The sequence below is a fragment of the Mastigoproctus giganteus genome, chromosome 10, assembly GCF_048544385.1.
Source record: "Mastigoproctus giganteus isolate SK-2022 chromosome 10, ASM4854438v1, whole genome shotgun sequence".
NCBI classification, from domain to species: Eukaryota; Metazoa; Arthropoda; class Arachnida; order Uropygi; family Thelyphonidae; genus Mastigoproctus; species Mastigoproctus giganteus.
Window position 1 is genome coordinate 161,153,594 of NC_143584.1, and position 23,496 is coordinate 161,177,089.

At 39.3% G+C, this 23,496-nt stretch overlaps 1 long non-coding RNA gene across 1 annotated transcript in view; it reads right to left on the reverse strand.

Annotated features, from left to right (window-relative positions):
- LOC150079429 (uncharacterized) overlaps positions 1–23,496 on the reverse strand; it is a 106,910-nt gene that overhangs the window by 15,381 nt on the left and 68,033 nt on the right. The window lies entirely within an intron of this gene.

The window sequence follows — 23,496 nt, forward strand, 5'->3', positions numbered from 1 at the left end:
CTTCAGCACACTGATCACTGCCACCTAGTGGTTCCTTTATTTGCAGGTTCTTAATGCATGAAGAATCACTATTAATAATCATATCAAAAGTATTACTCCCTCTAGTTGCCTGCCGATGTAGAAAACAATCATCCAATAAATCCATAAATGCCTTGCTAGTGTGTGAGTGACCAACTCACAAATTCCAGTCAATATCTGGGAAGTTAAAATCCCCCATTATAAGACTGATTTACTGGCCCACTATATTTCCCTGTACAGTTTTTTATTATACTCATCAGAGTCATTAGGCCTATAACACGCTCCTGTCAATTTTGATCTCTCAATGTTTATGTCACACCAAACTGACTCGACACTGCACTGTCCAGCAATGTTGACTGGCTTCACTTCCTGGATTTTGTTTCTTAACAGCAAAACCCTTTCTATCCTTCCTGTACACGTACTCCCCAAATTCCAGTTCTGCATTCCTTATATCTATGCGACACATCTCTGATAACCCAACAATATCTGCCTTTGATGTTTTGAGCAGTACCTCAAATTTCATTCAGATTGACTGTGTCAGCACCCTGAGTCTATTAAAAAAAAAAAAAGAAATAAATCATTGTTGGTCAGTCCATTCAACGCTTAGCATTCTAGGTACCTTTATCCCCATATATATTTCAGTAAACAAAATCCTGAAAAAAAATTATTTTCATATTATTATATCTCAATACAATGTAATTAGTGTCTTTTGTAATTTATTTTCACTATGCTAGCACGATTTAAGCTGCCCAGTTAATACAGTAAACTCTTTAAAATGTGGCAACTATGGGATTGAGAGGTGGCCGAATTTCAGAGTATACAGAGTGGTTGGGCAGTTTCGGAGAAGTCAATTTATATGAATATTAAGGACTAAATACTGAACTTATTTTCATCTGTAAAGATATATAATGACTACCTTGTCCTTTCATATATTTCTGGAGTGACAGGATTTAAACTGCATAGATAATGCAATGGTCAATTCTTGCAGTAGAACAAACAAACTTGACTTTGTAACGAGCTGCCTTGCTAAATATTTCTGTTTACAGTTGGCCGCAACCACATAAGGTCAGAGGAATTCACAAGATAGAGATAATACAAAGAACAGCACCATATTTAGTAATCAAGTAGCTAGAACACCAATTCAATTACTCAAACCGTGTGATACAACCTGGCCCCAAAGGAGCTGCCAAAATGTTTCTTAAACGGTTATAATATAGTTATAACAAAAGAAAGCATCCCTAAACCAACCGTGCACCCCGGCCCCAGGTACCACTGAATTACGGCAACTTCTTTACAACTGTTTTTTCCTGCATATTTCCAGCACAGACCACCTGCTGCTCAATTACTCACAAGTTAGTTCTGAAACAGGCTGTAATCTTTTAAACCAATGATTCCCACTTTTCTCAGAAAAGTGCAAAAAAAATATATTAATATTTAATAAACTTGTGAATCCAAATTAGAAGATGTGAAGAACTATAAAATTAAGCAAGAATAAGAAGTGTGCCAAGATTTACTACAGTGCTAATACTGGCAGAGTTTTATGTGTGTGTGCATGCATGCATGCACACACATTAATGTGGCGTGGAAGTATAGCTTATATATACTTTTTCATGGCAATTATGTCTCAAAAATTCAACTTGTTTTTCTTTCTCAAATCTTGAGAAATTTCTATTCTATAATAAAATAGAATGCACAGAATAGAAAGGAAGAAAACCTTCAAGAATATTTAAAATACAACTTCACAGAGCTGGGAAAATGATCTGGAAATTCCAATCCCAATGTGTTCAATGCCTACAAGTACTAGCAACCCAATATATGAAAGAAAATAAACAAACTTCATTTGTCTTGGGTTCATCCTAATCTTGATAAGCTACTCACCTACTGGAAAGGTAAGAAGGGGAAAAAAAAGTATTGATGCCCCATCCAGTTTAGTCTTTTCTACAGAGACAACTTCCTTGAAGTGGCAGCATATTGCTAGATGCAAAATGATTCACAGCATTAGAGGAGTTGAAGTTAGCTGCAATAGCAATGGCGAACACTGTTTATGGAGCAGATACAGCCAAAAAACTGGAAGCAATACCACTTCCAATGATACTATTACAATGATGAATTGATCTCATGTAAAAGGACATTTTGGCTCAAGTAGTTGTGACCAGGGCCAGCCACAAGCACATGCAACCGGTTCTGTCTAGTAAGGCCCCGTGCTCAAATGTCTAAAGCAGTGCTACTCAAAAGGTCTGCAAAGCAGTGCCATTCTGCCAACTATTACCATTCTGTGACGAGTCATTTTTCTGGTAATTTCATTTTTATTGTATTTTACAAAAGTATTGGTCCATAATGGACTGGAAATAAAAGAAACGGGTCCTTCACCACAGATAGTTTGAGAAGTACTCGTCTAAATATCTGCATTTCTGTCAATGAGCCTACCGCCGGTCTTAATGTTTAGTTACCCACATTATCGTCACTCCAAGAGCACTTGCACGAATTGACTTTGAAAACTTCTGGAGGTAAGGAAATGAGCAGGGTCCCACAAGTAATTCCTGCACAGAGCTCTATAAATTTTTGGGCTGGCTCTGATTGACTGAAAAAACTTCATTGCAGATCAATGAAGCTGTTAACATTGCAAATAATCCTCAACTCATGGTTTTTGTGAGGTATAAAGGAGAGTGTCTATGGAGGAATCTCTTTTGCATGGCCATGTCAACAATGACCACTGGAGAAGACATTTTTAATATTGTGAATGATTTTGTCAGGAAACATTGCATTGACTGGTTGAGCTGTATGCAACTGATGGAGCTTTGTCTGTGATGGGAAATATCATATATAGGATTTTCAGGTAGAGTTAAGTTAGAAAATCCTGACACAATTCACTGCGTTTTACATTGGGGAAAATCTCGCTTTTCAAAAGTTGAAAAAGTATGATGCAATTCGTATTGAGGCCAATGCTTTGAAATTGCACATTTTCCAAAATGTGAAGAAATGGTATCATTGGGAAGAAAAGCACATATGGACAAACTAGCATGGAGGAGGAATTAGAATGGTCTCTGATCTGTTAGCAAGGGTATCAAAAAAAAGGTGTTTCGTGAGCAAAAGAGATAGCTCTTGGGTAGCTCGCAGTTCAAATTAGTTTGTACACAACACAAGAGTGACATTGAGTATGTATGTATGTATAATATTAAGTGGCAAAACAACTAAGGCTACAAGGTGACACATCTGTAAACTGCGTGTATTCTGTGGTCTGTTTGCTAGACGAAAACCCGAGTTTCTGAGTGAAAGAGCCCATGAAACTGCCTGAGGCAGACTAACTCTGCCTTGAGAATTTTGCAACAAAGCCTGGCACTATTGGGAAATGTACAGGATTATTGTTAAAATTAAAGTATCCCTATGTAGAGGGCTCTGGAGCAAGTTCTAAGGCTCGTACTGAAGGGAAATTTGGACAACAGGTACAATAAAGAATGGCATGTAACTATCTTAGTTACGATTATGCAAATAACTTCAGTTATTTGCATAATTGTAAGTTATTGCCACTACTTGGCTCTACTGTATAAAAGCAATGCAATCTCTTCAAAATCATACAGTAGATGCTTGCCTACACTACAGCAATGCCAACAACATTGCAGGAAAAGGTGCTATTAGCGAAGCTGTACTATCAGAACAGCAACAATGCAGCTATCAGAGAATTCTGGCATCATAAGGCATGGACCTATGACTGCTGTCTGCAAAATGATTGCAAAATTTGAAGCAACAGGACATCTTGGTGTTCAACCAGGTAGAGGTGGAAAACGAGTGGACTCCTCGTGTTGAAGATGTGTCTATGGCTGTCATGGATTTATCAAGTCAATCTCCATATGGTAGCGCAAGTGTTGTGAAGTGGACATGCCGTATTCCACTGTAAGGCTAGTAATGCATCAGGTTTTGCGGTACTGTCCTTACAAGATGCACATACTAAAGTATGGTGAGGCAGATATTCGTTTCACATACTTCAGTTTCTGGTGCGAATGACAGTGGATATCACTTGGCCATGGAACATCCTTTCGAGTGATGAAGTCCATTTCTGCTTAAATGGACAAGTGAATACACAACTGTCACATTTGGGCAACAAAACCCTAGAGTTATCCAAGAGGCCTTGTTGCATTCTCCAAAAGTAACAGTGTGGTGTGGATTTACAACAGCCACATTCATGATTGGGCCATATTTTTTTGAACAGGTAACACTGACTTGACCCCGAACCTGTTCCATCACTGGACAGCGATATTATGAAAACTTTACAAATTCACAATACCAGAGCTGCAACAACATGGGTGCCTTCAAGATACCATATTCATGAAAGATGATGTGCCACCCCACATCCACCATTGTGTCCAAAGATTGCTAAGGCAACACTTTACAGACGAACAGGTCATCAGCCGTTGTTCAAAATGTCTGGAACAAAATCAGCCATTGTTCCAGACATCTTGGCCACCCTGATCACTGGACCTCACCTCATGCAACTTCTGGTTGTGGGTTTTTTTGAAAACCAGGTGTATCGGGAAGGATGTCAAACTCTGGCAGATCTATAAGACAGCATTAGACGTCATGTGCTGGCTATTCCAGTTGACATGTTACATTCTGCTTAGAAAATGCTGTTCGAATGGAAACTTGTTGACCTGCAGCACTGTTCAAATGATTTGTATTGCCACAGCGCCATATAGTGACAAATTTTGTAACTACTTTTTTTTTTTTTTCCCCAATAAATGGCGAGTGCATTATTTATTGTACCTGTTATCCATATGTCTCTGCAGTACGAGCCTTAGAACTCGCTCCAGAGCCCTCTACATAGGGATACTTTAATTTTAACAACCAAGGCCTGTATAAATAAAATTCAGTACAGCCTGTAAGAACAGTAACTAAGTTTAATAAACAGTAAACTAATATTAAGTAATTAATCTGTTAATTACTTAATCTTAGTTTGTGTTTACCAGCTGAACTGAATTTTATTTATTCATATATTAAAGATTATCAAGCATTTCATTTCCTGGAGCGAAATTAAGCAATCTCGTGTCCATTACTGTCTATGAAGGTTTGTATACCATTTAAATTTTATAATCTTTAAGCATCATCATTTCCACAGGGGTGCCCCTCTATTCCTGTAACTTCCTACTTGGTGGACAGCCTTCCTATCATCCACCCTAACCTTTTTGTTCTGCCTCCTCCCCCTCCAATGTCACCCCGTTTCATGTCTTTCCCTTCTAGAGTTACACTGGGGCCCTCTCTGGTAAGCTCAGGCATAGTCCAGGGTTTGCCCTGCCAGAGTCTTTCTTCTACTGTACTCGGCTGCCTCCCTGGAAATGCAGGATTCTACTAGGGGCCCTAGTGGGTAAATGCTGGAAGAACAACAGACCAACATAACCCCATACCACACTGTAAACTAACACAAATATTCTATCTCTGGCATTTACAGAGTTTGTTCTGCATCACATTAAAGCATGCTTTGCAGTTTGTAGAGGAAACCCCCGGTGCCACTAAACAATAGACACAACACAGTAGTTCCCCTAGGCAGAGTGGCCATATACCCCCTTAACCAAAAATTTGAAATTAAAGAAAAAGAATGCAGGAGGCATTCTAAAAAAAAAAACTCAAAACACCTGGTCGCCATGCCCCCTTACAATAATACCTAGACGTCATATCCCCCCTTACAATGATACACCACTGCCTGTAGTGCTAATCATTATTTTTGTATAGTATTAATTTACTATATTAAACACAGTTAACAACAAAAGTCGAAGGACTGCCCGATTGACATGTTTGTGTTAGAGGCTGAGGTTTATTCCAGGAATTGAAATAACATATCGAAGCCAGAAAGCATGTGGAAATCTTTCTGGCAGGTAACTATTAAAGGAACCAGTTAGGGCATTGAGAATATAATTTGAAACAAAATTGTTTCAGTTTTTGCGACAATAGAGTCACCAACAACTATTAGTTCCTGTGGGACCAGCACATTCTGCCTTGGGGGTTGCCACTGTGTTGCGTGATGACCAAGTGCAAGCTCTGGCGTTGATGTGGGCATTGATGGGCCCTTCGAGGGCATCCCCCCTGTCCTTCAATCTCTCATATAGGCCCATAACAATGCTGAGTTATCGCCTTATTTCCTCACACTCCTTACATTGTACGCACACAAAGACATCCCCCATGGCAATATCATGTACCGCACCCAATTGCTCCACAAACATCATGCAAGCAGTGCATTTTAAAAGGCTGTGATTCAGAGGGCAACTGCCCCCCTCAGTTCTCCTCTGAGCCACAGCACTCCCATTAGCTTCAGCCTTTTGCTTTGCTGCTCTGGGCTGAGTCATGATTTCGATTTAGTTTCAATGAAATTTCAATTTCAGTACAAAATTATAACCCTAAACTTGTATCCCAACACAGTTATAACGCTATATATACTTTTCAGTATCGAGTATTATGTACGAGTTCCGTTTACATAACTTCCTTATCAAGTTATGTATTAATTAATTATGTTACGTTTGTAATCTAAGTCGTTATATGTATTTAGTTAAAATTGCAATTTAACTGGCAACGAAGTTTAACAAAATTAATAGATTTTACTGATTAATTGACAATATTAATCAGTAAAATTTAGATAGCATTAGTATAGTATATTCTATTCTATACTATACTATACTAATGCTATCTAGTTTGGGATATAACGTATCCTATAACAAAGGCGGCAAGTTACGAACGGTAAATCTAGGACACTTAAGTGTTAATTAACTTCCAAATCTCGCTGTCTCCATTCAGAATAAACTAACGATTCTGACTATTTCTGTAAGCTACTTATAGAAAATAATCTGATAAACAATTGGCCAATAAAGCGGCTAAATATGGCTTAAAAAAACTTCTCGTTCAGCGGGGTTACAACTTGTAGCACGTGGATTTGATACCCTTACCGATACTTTTATGCAATTACAAGGCCGAGTAAAGAATAAATACACCAGATTAATCAGAAAATCACAAAATAATGCTATACTACTAAATTTAAATCAAAAGTTTTAGAAAAATAATTTCAAATCAATAAAAAAGAAAATCCACTTAGGGCTCTGAACACAGCTGGCTCCCACTAGCCTCGTCAGCAGATTTGTAAATGATATTGATGGTATATCAGGCTTAATGTCCAAGTTTGCAGACGATACGAAGGTTGGCAGGGTTGTTAAGGACAAAGTACTGCATATGGAAAGCACTAACTCCAGAGTAATGTATCAACTCTGTGGTACCACAGTGACAAAAGTAAAGTGTATAGTGTTCGTTGTCTTTAACGGCCCAAGGGGTTTCCCCCCATCTCCGTGTTGTGTACTCTGTTTGTGAAACACAGAACACTGGGAAGGCCAGAGATTTTAAAAAGTGTAAGGTACATGTTTATGTTGTGTAGTGTCATGTTGTGTTGTTCCTCTGACCTTTTAGCCGTTGGGCCCCTAGTGGGACCCCCCGTTGCCCACACTTAACACCGAGGAGGCAGGTCAGGCATAGAAGGATCGCATTAGAAGTAATTACTCTGGCAGGCCCTGCCACCTAATTTCCAAAGATTTCAGTGGCAAGGGCCTAAAAAAATAAAAAAATAATAATACATAAATAAATCAATAAAAAATAATAATAATAAAATAATAAATAAATAAATAAAAATAATATGAAAAATAAAATTTAAAAAAATAATAAAATAAAATGCATATTTAGTCTGGCTCCACCAGGAGAAAAAAAGGGGGTAGCAGGGAGGAGGAGGATGCAGAAACCCATCCCCTCCCTCTCCCTACTGGGGGAGGGGGTATTAAAGTGAACCAAGTTAGGGTACCTGGTTCGGAATGCTAGTTGGCCAAGAAAAGCAGTTGACATCTAATGGCACGCTGGTGGCGTTGTCAGTCTTTATCTAGGAGATTGTCTTATTGGTCACATCCGTGAGAGACAAGTCCAGAAGTATAAGAACCTTTTGTCTTTCTTAGATTGTCTTAATTTGTGGGTTGTCTCTATTCAAAGGTAGTTATTTTGTAGTTATCTTTGGTGGGTGACATTTTGGAGAATGTATGGTAGTTAACACCAATGATGGTAATGCTGATCAAGTTTAGCTGCCTTGTTCCAGTACCATCAGGGTCCCTGGGTTCATTTAGTAGAGGGTTATCATGTTGCTGCAATTAGTTGTCTTCTCCTCAAGAAAAGCTGCTGTGCGTAGTTGGTGAAAGCTTGATACTCTTCCTTAGTATCCAGTAAGTGGTTTTCTTTGCCTTTTGGTATGTAAGTCAGCTTTGTGATAAGCTGGCAGCGGAGGTCATCGTAGAGGGGGCACTCGTGCATGAGGTGATCCCAGTCCTCAATTCCTCCACAGGTGCATGTTGGATCCTCTTCTAGGCCAAAGGTTGTTAGTTTTGCTTTTATTGAACCATGGCCAGTAAGCAAATACGTGGCATACAGGCGTGGAGAAAACCATAATAGGGATTTTGGATAGATTTTGCTAACATCTGGGATGAATCTCCTGGTGATTTCCCCCTTGGTTGAATTTGTCCAGTGGTCCTGCCACACCCGCTGCATGTGTGCTTGAAGTCTCCTCTTCTCAAATTTTTGGTTGTTGGTAAGATTCAGCTCGAATCTCAAGCAGGTCTGAGACACGCCCTTAGAAGGATGATACAACATTCCATTTCTCACCACCTCCAGGTCGAGGGGGAGGGCCCCCACCAGGACCTGGAGGGCGTGAGTACTCACAGTGCAGCAGGCACGAGAGATGGAGAGCAGGACCGTGCGTTGAGTGGAATCCAGGATTCGTCTGTTTACTGCAGTCGTAGCCTTGCCAAACCAAATTCCGGCTGCATACGTAATCACAGGGATGAAGATAGCCTTGTAATACGAGAGGGTTCGCTTGCTGAGACCCCAGTCCCGACGGGATATCCTAGCAACCATGGCAGTATAGTTTCTCACTTTGGTTCTGATGTATTTGAGATGAGCTTGGAAGGAGAGTTTTCTGTCTAGTACTATGCCAAGATATTTCAGTTGCCCTGACAACTTTATGGTCTTGTTTCCAATTTTAATCTGTGGTGGTCTTGTAATACAGAGAGTTCCTTTAAGAAGCAGAGAGTGTTTTTGATGGTGATATGGTCAAGCAGTGTGTTTTTGCCTAGTCCTGGAGGATTTGGAGTGCATGGTTTGCCAAGGTCTCAAGCTGGGCCCTGGAATTTGCAGTCACCATCAGGATGAGGTCATCAGCAAAGGCTTGTGAACGAACCTCCCCGAGGTCAAGGCATAGAAATTCGTCCATCACCATGTTCCATAAGGTCGGCCCCAGGACTGAGCGCTGGGGGCAGCCACGGTGTATCCATCTTGTGAGTTTCTGATAAGGTGCATTTACTGACTGTGATTACCCTATTTGAGAGGTAGCTTTTCATGATATTGAACAAATTGTCCGGTACATTTGCTTGCCTGAGTCTGCAGAGGACGCTCAGCCACCAAAGGGTGTCGAACGCTCCCGCGAAATCAATTGTAATCATCAGGAAGTATTTCCTGTCTGCTTGGCGGGCCTCAGTGAGCAGTGCCTGTAGAGCATCAACCGTGGAACGCCCTGGTCTGAAACCATATTGGTTTGGTAATATTAGGTTTGCTTTCTCATAGTGGCTTTGGATCCGTACAGGGAGGAGACGCTCTAGGAGCTTGCTGCATACGGACAATAGGGCTATGGGTCTGTATGAACTTGGTAGATGTGGTGGTTTTGTCGGATTTTTAAGGATCAGTTTCATATTTGCAACTTTCCAGTCATCAGGGAAGGTGCTAGTGTGTAGGCAGAGATTGAATAGGTGCAGCAATAGCTTCGGGGAAAGCTCCACAACCTTCTTCACAATCTCAGGCTCGAACAAATCAGGCCCCGGACATTTTTTCCCTTTGATAAGAGCTGCTGCGGCTAGGAGTTCTTCCTGTGCGAACTGCGGTTCAACTTGTCCAGTCCAATAGGTTTCATTTTCTCTGCAGATCTCATGCTGCTCAGTTGTTGTTGGATTAATGTTTGGATGAAAAACGTTGTTTAAGATGTTTGAGACTGAGTCCCTCCAGGTGGTGGTTAGGTTTCCCTGCGTGGTTTCTGTAGCGGTGTTCACTTCCCCCCTTGGGGAGTTTTTTTGTGGTGATTTTGTACACCACCCCCCAGGGGTCAGAATTTCCCGTGTAAGAGACAAGTCGCTCCCAGGATTGCTGCTTTGATTTCTTTATTCTTTCCGTATACACGTTTCTTGCTGTTCGATATACTTGTTTAAGTTCTTCGACCTCCACATCAGGCCAAGATCTTCTCGCCCTTTGGAATGCTTTTCGTTTGGCTTGTACCTCCTTTCTCATCCTTCGAAGCTCCTCATTCCACCAGGACACCGCTCCCGGAGAAGATTTTTTCCTTTTAATTGTGACATTGCAGACTTGTGTTAATAGGGTGGTAATCTCTTTTTGAAGAAGGTTTGGATTTTGAGTTTCTGCTGATGTTTTCCCACCATTTCCAGCAGGGCACCCCTGAACGTGTCCCAGTTTGTTTTTTCTATTGCATATCTATGTTGCATTACTCTGGAAATTGGTTGTCTATTATGATTTTTTGTGATCCTGAATGTAATGGCTCGGTGGTCCGAGGTCGTCCAATCATCTTGGACCTTCCAGTCAGAGATATAGCTGGCTGTGTTTCTTGTAGCAAGAGAAATGTCAATGGTGGCTTCCCAAAGGGTGCTGCTGAAAGTGGGGAGGTTGTTTGGCTGATTGAGGATTCCGAAAAGGGAGTTACCCAGGTAGTTCTCCAGTCTTTGGCCGTTTGTTGCTCCTCGACGGTCTGGTGTTGTGCTGTACCACGCGGGAGACCTGCAGTTTACATCTGCCCCAACGATAATTCTCCCTCCAGGAAGAATGTTTAGTACACTTTGAAGGTATCTTATAGCCCTGATAATATCTTCTTCGTCGTTACTCTACTGCCTGGACGGCAGTATAGAGCAACGACGTAAAAGTTTCCAAGCGCTGTAATAATGTGGGCACATACGGCCCAGGCTGTGCAAAGTTGTGTTATCTTTGTGGCTGTGATGTCAGGGTTTCTTACAGCTATTGCTGCCCAGGGGGTTTCCCCTTCCACCTGGATGACTTTGTAGGTCAAGGGATAGCCTCTGACCTGGTTCTTCACTGACAGTGGTAAAGAATGAAAAGGACCTGGGGGTAATTGTGCAGGCAGATATGAAGTTTTCTGAGTAGTGCAGACGGTCTGCAAGAGTAGCTCGTGGTGTCTTGTCAATGATATACAGGGATAAGGAGGTGATTATCCCCTTGTATAAGGCAATGTACTATATACAGGTCTGGAGGCCCATTTTAGGAAGGATGTAGAGCTGCTGGAGCGAGTGCAGAGAAGGACAACAAGATTAGTGAATGGAAGAAAGGCTTAAGTTTTGCAAATTACAGTGTCTGGAGACTAGGCACCTACGAGTTGATCTGACAGGTGTATAAAGTCTTGAATTCTTTGAGCATGCTCAATGCTGATGGGATTCTTCCTCTCGCTCAGAATAATCGCCTGAGAGGGCATAAATTCAAATTGAGCAAAGACAGTTGTAGGACAGATGTGCAGAAGTTTGCCTTTAGCCAACGTGTGGTTGATTGTTGGAACAAACTTCCATCTGTCGTTGTAGAAGCTGATAGCTTAAATAGATTCAAGGCAGAACTAGACAAACATTTGGAGCGAGTGGATGGGTGAAATTAGATTTTTTTTTTTTTTTTTGGCTGATACTATATAAGCCTGCTTTCTTGCATCATGTGCCTTTATTAATACTAATAATACATTGATGTCTCGTACACTTAGTTGCTTTGGCGCTTAGCATCAGTAATTGCTATTAAATGTATAAATATTTCAATAAAATGGATGTTTTAGTAGATTTAGTAATCCATCCCGATTCAATTTAAAATTATTAAAATCCCTACAGTGCATTGTGCTGGCATTATGTTACACGCAATTCATTGTGGCTTATCTGCCCCTGTCCCCTTTCTTAAATTTGCTACAGTAGCTAACTTACTTTAGCGGTTACTAAATATGTTATTCAGGCACACCTTTGTTTTTCTTGTTTCCTATGTGCAAAACAAATGAAGATTCACGCGATAGGCTTGGTTATTGAGTGAGTATATAGTCATCGACCTGAAACACTTTGTTTGAGGTCGGTCACTATATGCTAATATCAGAATAAACGAAGTTATACTGATATATATGTATTAGCATGGCCTGTGCATTAGAGGTATAATCTAAAATGTTGTAATCTATTCTCAATAGATGACGCCACCTGCCTTGAACTTTGTGTTTTTTGAGAAAACTATACTGTAGTTATATTTTTCTACCACGTTTTTTTTTTTTTTTTAATTCATTTTTAATGCATTATTATTTGGAAACGTTTGAAAATATCGGATCTCAAAAAGGGACACTCTTTTTGGACACCATGTGGAAAGGATAAACAATAAATAAACTGAGGTGCCGACATCGACATCTTAAGAATAGAAGAAAGGTTTAATGCAATTTGAAACGGAGACAGACAAGAGACAGAGCCTGCCTCGCCAAAATGCATTTTTTTTACCCGGTACTTACAAATATTAACCATTCTTAGGCCCTTAACTTATTTTTTTTTATATATTTATTTTTATTTTATTTTTTTTGGTTGTTTTTGAAGTGTTTATCAAATTGTTGGTTGCGATGACTTTCAAAATAAAGTTTGTTACGAATTAAGTTTCTCGTCCTTAGTTGTAGGAATAAATGTATCTCAAGAGCGGAGAGGCTCTCAGTTGGGACTCGCGGAACGAATAGGTATGAGAACCACCTTACTAGAGAAGGGATTGGCAACCTACTGCACTGGTGCCAAAGGCGACACTAATGATTAATCCAGAATAGCAGAACCATGCGGTTTTTTTTTTAATTATCTGTCATCTCAGCAAGCCTTTGCCATGAACATAAACAGGCAAGCCCGTGTGTTAATTTAATGAAGTCTTCACAATGCATTTCAAAAACCCTCGCAGTGTACTGCATAAGAGCATGTAACTTTTCTAACGCACGCATACAGTCTCTCACCCGATTTCGAAAATTCATCATTCATCAAAAATTCCAAACCAAAGCGGATCCAGTCCGCATGTTTTTTGAGGGGCGCAGCATAAAAAAAAAAAAAAAAACAGAGGCGGTCAGGATTGGGGGAAGGAATTACAGCACAGGAAAATTTTTCCTCTTCACAGATAACAAACAGAAGAAAAACATATTTACAGATATATGTGATAATTATCCCGATTTTACTACCTCCATGGATCCACCCTTATATATCATCCCTGAAAGTGTTTGATCACTGTAGTATATTAAAAGCCAGGAAAATAAATATTTCAAGTGAAGTGACAATACAATTTTTTTTATCTTAAAAATAAAACGATGATTCAGTTGTTTTAATTATACGTTACAAAAATTAAGAGTTTTTTCATTAGTATTATTTATATTATTTTTTTTAAAATATCACAAATATTTAAACTTGGAAGGAACAGGTCGATTTTTTTTGCCTGAATTTGCTCTCACCATAATTTTTGGTAATTATTTGGAATTGGATAAAATCTACTAAGAATCACAATTAACCTGCAACTGGCAGTTTTTGCATATTTAGTATAACACAACCTGATTACCAGACACACCCAAAAATCACATTCTAAGGAATTTTCCAAGTTCAAGTTAATATTACTGTTGCTTTTCATTATTTGGGAGTAGTCGTTCTTTCAGCCTGGTTCCTCCGTGTCTTCACTAAAGCAGAATAGTCATTTATCAGGGATAGTTTTTACTCCCATTAAATAATATCATTATGACATTATCTAAGACTGCAAGCAAGAAAAAAAATCAGAGATATGTGTCCGAAAGAGGCAGACAGAAAATCGGTGTTTCGCTGTTTAGATCAGTTATGCAAAATGCAGAGTGACACCAGTGAGTGGGCGATGGAAGAGACAAATCTTCGCGTTCAGGTTTTGCATTTGATGCTGAGTTAGTCAATCTCTTGAGGAATGGGAGATAATTATGTACTTTAAAAACAACAAGCAGACCTTAACGCACACGCTGGAGCAGCAAACTGAGTTGTTTTGACCTAAACAATCCAAAATCCACTAACGTAGAGGGAATACTTTGATGAACACTCATCCTTCGTCAAACTTGTAACGTATTAAATTAAATGAACTAAGTGAAAAAATATTAAGAGGAAGTATGACCTCACAAAGAACGTATTATATACTACCAGCGGGCGTGTCAGAGCATACACAGCATCCGAAAGTACTACTGATCATAAAAGTGACCAACATGAAATGTAGAACATAAGACTTGGTGTTAGATTACAAAGATCTTTTTAGCAGCACGAGGAAACGCCTCCTGTTGTCCGCTTGTAGGTTCAGTGAGCTGTGGGTGGTAGACAGTCTACTGAAAATAATAAAGCTTCAAGCAAAAGGCTACGTGCCCTTCTTCGAAAGGGATATCATTCTCTTTTCTGTAGGTGAACTGACGGGAGTTTACTAGATATAAAACTTGGAAACAACATCCCTCTCCATGTGTGGGAAGTAAGATTATTATCCAGGTGAACTACGGCAGTTTCAAGAATAGAGTTGGCGTTGGATACTCAGAACGAACTCAAAAGACTAATGTTTATTAACGGGTATCTTTTCTACAGGTCCTAGGAAATTAAAACAGGTACCTCGGGAAATTCCTATTTGTAAATAAGGTTTATAACCAGTGGTATCACATTAACAAAACAATATCAGGCATTTATTCTAAATCATTATCAGGAACGGAACTAGGAATCCTGACACCTATGGCTAAATATCAGAAAGGCTCCTTTGTTTTCATAAAATAAAGAACAGTTATATTACAATATTAATGTTTTTGAATTATAACATAATTTGTATTATAATTAAATTATTATCCATGAGACAGTAATTTTATAAAAAAAAAAAAAAAAAAAAAAGACGCTTAATAATGATAACACTCCCCAGTGTAACTTATATCTGTATAAGTGTATTGTGTCTGTAGAAATGTTCATGGGACGATATGCATGTTGTGCGGGCTGAAACACACGGATAATTCACGGAGGAACTCTCCTCCTTTCGCTTAAGATCGGCTAACTACACAGCCCGAACTGAAGAGGACTTTAGAAATTTCTCCAGTCGTCGACGGGAATTGAATCCAGATCTCTCCTAACGAGTGACAAAACCACTATACTGTTACGGAGATCCAACTGAGTTAGATAGCAACTGTCATAAATTCAGTTATCCTAACATTAACTCCATTCGGCGCCTGTATGATGTTCTTGTTTATATTCCAGCATGACCACCAGATCAGTGGAGTTTACAATAAATTAATCATATTTTATGTAAATTAATACATTTAATAAATTAATCATATTTAGCAGTCATGGGCTTGAACCCCGGTCCACTCAAAGGGCGCTACTGCACGCGCGCAGCTAAGGCTACACTGCCATTTCCTAGTTGCACACCTGGTTATTAAGCACTGTTTGTTCATATTTAGTTAAATAACTCTCTACAAATTACAGGCTATATGAAGAGCCGGATTTACACCTTACGCTCTCCTAGGAACAACAGCTTCAGCGCCTTTTCTTCCACCTAGAGGACAAGGCGCTGAAGCTGTTGTGCCTATGAAATGAAAAACAGACGAAAAGTGAATCGAAAAACTAACTTTCAATAAAAAAAAGAATAAATAGACAATAATTACACATTGAATATGTAGTAGTAGTGGCAAATGATGCAAGAAAACAAGCAACAGCCTAAAAACAACACACCTGACCCATCCATACCCTCCAAGAATTTGTTTAGTTCTTCCTTAGGCCGAAGGGTGAGTAAAGTGCCTACCTAGCAACCCAAAGGTCGCGGGTTCGAATCTCGCCTCGGGCTTGGATCAAAGTACTGCAAAAACTTTGGGAGGTGCATTATGGCCACAGAAGCCGATGCGCCAACAACTACCAAAAAAATTCTTCCTTGGGTTTATTCAAACCATTAATTTCCACAACACCAGATGGAAGAATGTTCCTGCAATAAACCACCCGCTGGCTGAAGGCAAACTTCCGCACATCTATCCTGTAATCATCCTTTCTCAACTTGAATTTATGTCCCCCTCATGTGTGTAGTCTTAGCAAGAGGAAGAACTCCATTAACACCCGTTCGGCTCAATCCATTCAAGGCCTTAAACACCTCAATCAGATCACCCCGCAGGAACCTTTCTAGATACGAGCACCCTTCTTCTTCTTCAGCTTTTTGAATAAACCGAATGTCACATAGAATTAGATGCCTAGAGTACAATACTAGTATTTTGGAATTGTGGACACAGATCAAGCAACTGATGAAAATACAAATGAGAACGTCGTTCTTGATATACAAATATGGGTGGTTTAAAGCAGTTCACAATTTCTAGTATTTGATGAACATTTAAAGGAAATGGAATTTATGTGAGTTAAGAAATAATCGGAAATAAAAGTAGTAATCGGTTCTTTGACCAATAACTGTACCTGATGTATACACGTACAGTTACCTTGAATCAGGAAAAGTTAAGGGGAAATATTTGTTAGCGTTTAGTCTGAAATTGTTGATCGTACACCAGTTGGGGAACAGTTATTATTATCATCAATAATTTTAATAATTGTAGTAGTAGAGGCATATGATGCAAGACAGCAAACTTATACAGCACCATCAAAAAAACTCCCATATCACCTATATATCCCTTCCAATAATTTGTCTAGTTCTTCCTTGAATTTATCCAAACTGCCCACTTCCACAACAACACATGGAAGTTTGTTCCAACGATCAATCACTCGCTAGCTGAAGGCAAACCTCCACACATCTATCCAGCAACCATCCTGCCTCAATTTGAATTTATGCTCCCTCACGTGCATACTCTGAGCAAGATCATCTCTGTAATACCACGCAACTGGTGTATTACAGCTACCCGTATGCAGGACCTTGTAATTGCCAATGTTAAACTTCAACTGGCATTTCTCAGTCCATTTGTCTAATTTTTCTAGATCTTATTGCAGTAGCTTACATTGATTACTCTCATTAACTACCTACCACCAACCCTTGTATCATCTGAAAACTTAGATATTAAGCCTAATATACTTTCAATAATGAATATAGAAAACAATGGGCCCACCACTGAACTCTGGAGGACTCCACTAATATTAGTCCATGATGAGCAGTGTCCATTAATAACCACTCTGTCTTCTTCCACTCAACCATCCAGACCGGTAATTTGCAGTTAATGCCGCACTTCTCCAATTTGTACAGCAGTCATTTATGTGCAACAGTATCAAAGGCTTTCCTGAAATCCAAGTATATGATATCACAATTATTTTTTACATCCAGTTCCTTTGTTACTGCATCAGAGTATCCAATCAGATTAGAGTTTATGCCTTTTCTAGGTTTTATCCTCATCTGAAGATTTGATGTTACAATAAAATATCGCATTGTCTGCATAAGCAATGTACTGTAAACTGTAGTCATTGTACTGATCAACTCATAAACAATAACCGTCCAAGAAGTATTTTCGTGGAACGCTGTAGTTCAACGTGAACTGGAGTGAAGTCTCCTCACGAAAAAATACTGTGCACTAGCCATTTCTTAAATACAGTAACTTTTAGTCCGTGCAAGAAGCGGGATGATAATGTTTGAAGCTTTCTTAATAGTAATTTATGTATCATAGAGTCAAGAGCCCTAGAAAATTCGACGTAAATCACGTCCACCAGATGGTCTTTGTCCACATTCTTCGGCACGTATTGCCAAAAGGCGATGATACTGGTCGCCGTCCTCCTTCCAAGCCGGAAACTTTGTTGCTGAGTACCAGCGAGAAGAATAAAAAATGTTGTTAATTTTGTGCAAATGATAGTGTCTGGAATGACCGCCACAGAATTAGTTTTATTGGCCTATAATTTTATAATAAATCTCTACTGTTCTTTTTGTATACAGGTATAACAATTGGTATCTTGATCCAAGCAGGACAGATGCCATAAATAAAAAATGTATGGAAACATAAAAATGAGACAGTTATTTAATGAGAAAGAACGACTTTTCCAAAGGATTAACGGAAGTTTATCGGGCCTTATTCAGAAGTCATTTTTAGGTGTTTAACTGCTATTTCAAAATTCGTTAGTGGCAGTGTTTTACTCAAAAATTACATAAGAAAGTAAGCTTATAGCTTCAGCTAAAAGTAAAATATAAAATAAAGAATAACAATAATGATAAGGATAATTTAAGCAATGAATGTAACCTATGTGCTTCTTTAAATTTCGATAAACTCTCCGCCTCTGCAAAACTAGGTTGGAGTTTTTTCCAACAGTCAATTACTCTTTGGTTAAAGGCAAATTTTCGCACATATATTCCATAATTATCTCTTCTCAAGTTAAATTTATGTTCTCTTGTGTATGTCGCTTGAGAAAGGGTAAAGATGCCCTCAGCATTTAGTTTACTCGGCCCTTTTAAAGCCTTAAATTCCTCAATCAGGTCACCACGTAGATGCCTGTTTTCTAAATAGTGTAACTGAAAGATCTCAAGTCTCTTTCTTTGTAAGAATACACCTTTGTACCCATAAATGATCTTGTTGTTCTTCCCTATACGCCTTCCAGCGGGTCCACAACCTTCTTAAAATGAGGTTTCCAAACCTGTGTGCAGTACCCAAGCCATGGCCTAACCATTACTTTATATAATAAAATAATCACTTCTTTGTCTCTACTGAAAACGTTCCTGTATATCATCGACAGAACCATATGAGCTGTCCTAGCAGCAGCCTATTTGCACTACTCAGATAACTGTTATTAGTGATCCTTATAATAGCACAATAGTGGATCTGTGGTGGTAAATCATCGTTGCATTTTCTTTGTATGTTTTCTTAAGAGGCAAAAGAATGGTTTCAAGAAAGTGCTTCCGGAATTTTTTTATTTTTTATTTATACAGACTATGTAATCTCTCTTTTGAGCTGTTTGGTTTTAGCACAGCGTTTCCAAACGGTGAGAAGACCTCCCTGGTAGATAAATATTAATGGAAAAGAAGAGGATTATCTCTTAGTTTGCGTACAGCAAAACATATATCAAATAATCTGTTTCTTGCGTCCTACATGATATCCTATCGATGATCTATCAAACATTTGTTTGCAGGGATAGGGAGGCCATAGTCCCATGGTATACGGCCGCACATGATATAAGACCACACTTGGAATACTGTAGTCAGTTATGAGACCGCATATAAAAAAAGAAAAAAAGATATTGGACTTCTTGAAAGGGCCCGAAGGAGGACAACCAGTTTGGTGAGATCTGCAAAAAGGCACCCATATGAGGAAAGGCTTCGAATATGTAGGCTACAGAGTTTGGTAACTAGGCGCCTTATTGTAGATCTGATTGAGGTTGTAAAGGCTGTCAGAGGAGAAAGTAAAATGAATGAGGGAGAGAAATTTTTAGTTACGAATGATTCCAGGACTAGGGGCTTCAGAAATCATAATATAAGAGTTGCAGAAATTTAGGCTATACTTAAACTGATTACACTTTATAGTGTGTTTATTAACTGCACTTATCGTTTTAAATTACGTGCATCTTTTCCCTCACACCAAACCCTTTATTGCTGGTTATTAATTCCCGAATTTTATTATGTTTTACACAGGAAAGTCGACAACTAACGCGGGCCCACGTACAAAGTGCATGACTTCCCCCCCTCTATCTTTGTATGGGTTTATGTATGCCCGCATGTGGATGTGAAGGTTGAAAAGCTAATTCTGTTAATTCTAACGATAAATCAATGAGAGAAAAAATAAAAACATTATTATTAAGTTTGTAGTTTTTTGCTGATTATTAAAAAATTGAATTTAATTACTTAAAAAATGTAGTATTGAGGTCTCAGCCCTTGGAGAACTGCGTTCTCGGGTATTGTAGATCCCTAATCTCCTCGGGCCTGGTTTTAACAGTTATGAATGCCGTTCCCGTTCATCATACGCATGTGGTAATCTCACGTATACGCACTGACTGCCCTCTATTCTGATACGACGCTCTAATCCTGACTGACGTTCCGTTTCATAAAATTTTCTATTTAGAGCCATGGTTATGACTAAAAAAAAAAGTAGTTCATGGTTGGATGTCTTCCATGGATGAAACTTTCCACAACTAAACAGAGGAAACCCCCTAAACCTAAACTCCTCAAATAGGCCTCTGAGGTTGGGTATATTCATATTACGTTCTTAGCGTTTTTTCACCAACCTTTCATGGAGTAGAATAAAATGAAAACAAAATAAAACAAATCTTGATAACTATTTACAATAACCTGTATTTACAAAATTAATATACGTATTACAATATTAAAAGATTAAAACACAAGATTAAAATGCATTAAAATATACTAAGTTAAAAGCGATAAAATCCCGTAGCTTTCAAAGGCTTCAGCCTTCTTCTTCAGCAGTACTCTCTATTATTCAGTACACCTTTAAATATCAGCAGAGTAATGGTAGGCATCACATGTTTCCATTCTCACGTGTTCCGCTCTCTTGCATTGTGGAACCGGAAGTGGCTCGAACGGAAGTCGTACGGAACCGCTCATCCTTTTTTAGGATAATAGTCTCTAAAAGGGGGTGAATCCGTACACCCCTATCCCTATTAATGTTGGTTGTAGAGCTGATCCGCAAACTCTCGAGCCACTTACGGTCCCAGAACCTATGCGCCCGATCGGTGATAGTGGCATCGTCTGGGGAGATCTGGTGTTGCTTCTCCCAAAAGTGTTCGGCCACGGCGGACTTATCATATTCCGCATTTCTTATTGCTTTTTTGTGTTAAAACCCTAAACCTAAAGATGTTTCTCTCTTTTTTTAGTTTTTTTGGCAGCTTTCTAAAAATTGCATTCGTACACTAAGTGGCCACTTTATTAGACACAACTACCTACCAGCGAGTAGGTCTTCCTCTAGCCCTAAGAACAGCCTGGATTCGTCGTGCTGTGGATTCAATTATGAATCGAAAACGTTCCAAAAGGGCGCTGGTCCACATTGACTCAATTGTTTCCATAGTTGTTGCAAATTGGATGGTTGCTCCCAAGAGCTCACTCCGCCTAGTCCCACTGAACGTTAAACTGGATTGAGTATTTGTTGAACTACTATACAATTTTAGCCTTGTGAACCCATTCACATTTGAATACACTGCAGCCATGAAGGGATGCGCCTGGTCGGAAAAAATTTCAGATAATTTGTGGCATCCACGTTACTTTATTAGTATCAAGGAGCGCAGAGTGCGCTACGAAAACACTCCTCACACTATTACACCGCCACCACCATTTTGTCTGCATTGTTGACATATGGCAGGATGAGTTTTCCAATCCTCCACTGTCCACTGTTGGTGTTCCAAAGCCCACTGTAACCGCACCTTTTTTGTGCGATACATCATCTGTATCAATGTACAACGAGTTATGACGTCTAAAATGCCTGTTTGATTACGTATTTGACTGACTGTGGTCTTTGTGTTACCCTGCACAAGTCATGTCTGCCTTCGTTGACCTTTGGCATCAAAATACTGTTTCCCAGCAGGGCTGCAATTTTCCAGATACTCAAACCACCGCGTCTGGCGCCGACTACCATGTCACGTTCAAATTCAATTAAACCTTTCGTCCTTCCCATTCTCACATTGAACTGCACACATACGGCAATTCCTACGTACCTTCCCATCTGCTTTATGGTACGCACACGTAATGCTGTTACTGAAGGACTGCACTCTTTCATGAAAAGGGTAGGTGCACTTAATAAAGTGGCTATTCACGTTCATACATTTCTTAGATTGTCTGTTTTTGAGGACGAGACAGTATGACCAACTAACTGAGATCTCGACAGCAAATTCTCGAGGAATTTTTTTTAAGATGGTAAAAATCAACCATAACTTCTTTTTGCCACCAGTGAATTAATACCAGAGGCGCGAACAATCCCTAGCTAAGTTTTTACTGGATGATTTTCTCGAAATTAGGAAGCGTTACGATTTTCCAGCATAAAAGAAAAGAAAAATGGTAGAACTTGAATATATGACTGAAATGGGTTGGGGAAAGAATAATTTTTTTTTTTTTGATTTGGTAGTTGTTGGCGCATCGGCTTCTGTGGCCATATTGCACCTCCCAAAGGGATTTCTTTTGCAGTACTTTGATCCAAGCCCGAGGCGAGAATCGAACCCGCGACCTTTGGGTTGCCGGGCAGGTACTTTACCCACTCGGCTAGCCCGGTCGGCGGAAAGAATAAAAAGTTATGAGAGTACACCTGCGTAAGTACGCGTATGTACACGAAAGAAAATACTAAGCCAACCTCGTTTCCTTGGAGTTGCTATACAGTTTCGTTGTCGTTATTTGGTTTTTAGGAGCATTAGCAACTAAGGCCATATTGCTCCGGGGATATGCGATGGTCATTTCCTGACCTTTCCGCATCCTCCGTATTTGGTGGTGATGGGCTCGAACCCCGGTCTAATCACATATACAGTTTCACGTACATGAAATACTCCTATGAATGCAAGTAGTTAAAAGAAGCGAATGTTAGGCATTATTCTGCAACATGCTGTGAGAGTTGGTAGCGTCAATGACTAGAGCTCTCAGATGAGATACGGAAATGTACCTAGCAAAATATTAACCAATATACTGTATATTATTTTATTGGGTACACGAGTACCACAATACTGATCAACCTTTTACCCGTCGTGTGCCATTTTTCTGGTGTGAGAGGGGTACACACGCCACTTCCGTGTTTTCCAGTGTAGAAACGCATCATTATAAATTTCAATCAAAATTTACCAAACTTTTAATATATAACATAATTCATTATTCACATAATACAACGCAGTTAGTCAAACGCAAAGAAATGTCTAAAACTATAATAGTTTAAATGCCTTCTTTCTGAAGGCATTTAAACTTCCTTTTAATCCCCTTCCCCTCAACTTACTCTTTAATTTAAGTTTCAATTTCGAAATTTGCTCACAGTAAAAATTTACAGTGTTCCTGGTAGGTAAGCTTCGGGTACAGTAACTATTATTATTATTCCTGTTACCTGTTTAGCAGGCACTTTATAATTTTTTTGTTAGCAACGAAGAAAGATTATGTAAACCTATCCGAAACGTATTCCCAGATCCGACCACATCTCTATGCGATTAAGCTCGTTCCTTTGCACGTTGAGAGAGCCTGTGTTATTTAACATTCTCAACAGCAGTTAGTGCTCCAGTGATGCAATTTTTTATCTGTTATTTTATAATTTCTATACTTGCAGCACAGAAATGTCTTAAGGAAAATGGGAGGGGAATTCAAGAGTACACTGTTTTTCTTCCTCATTCTTCAGTCTAACTAAATAGTGCCGGTGATTTTTCCTGCACGAGACTTACGAAAGATGCAAGTTGATATTAGTACAAAGTGAAGGAGCTTGTTTCGTCTCTGCTAAGTCAGCAAATTTTCAGTCTTGTGTTCCGATGTGAGCGTCTG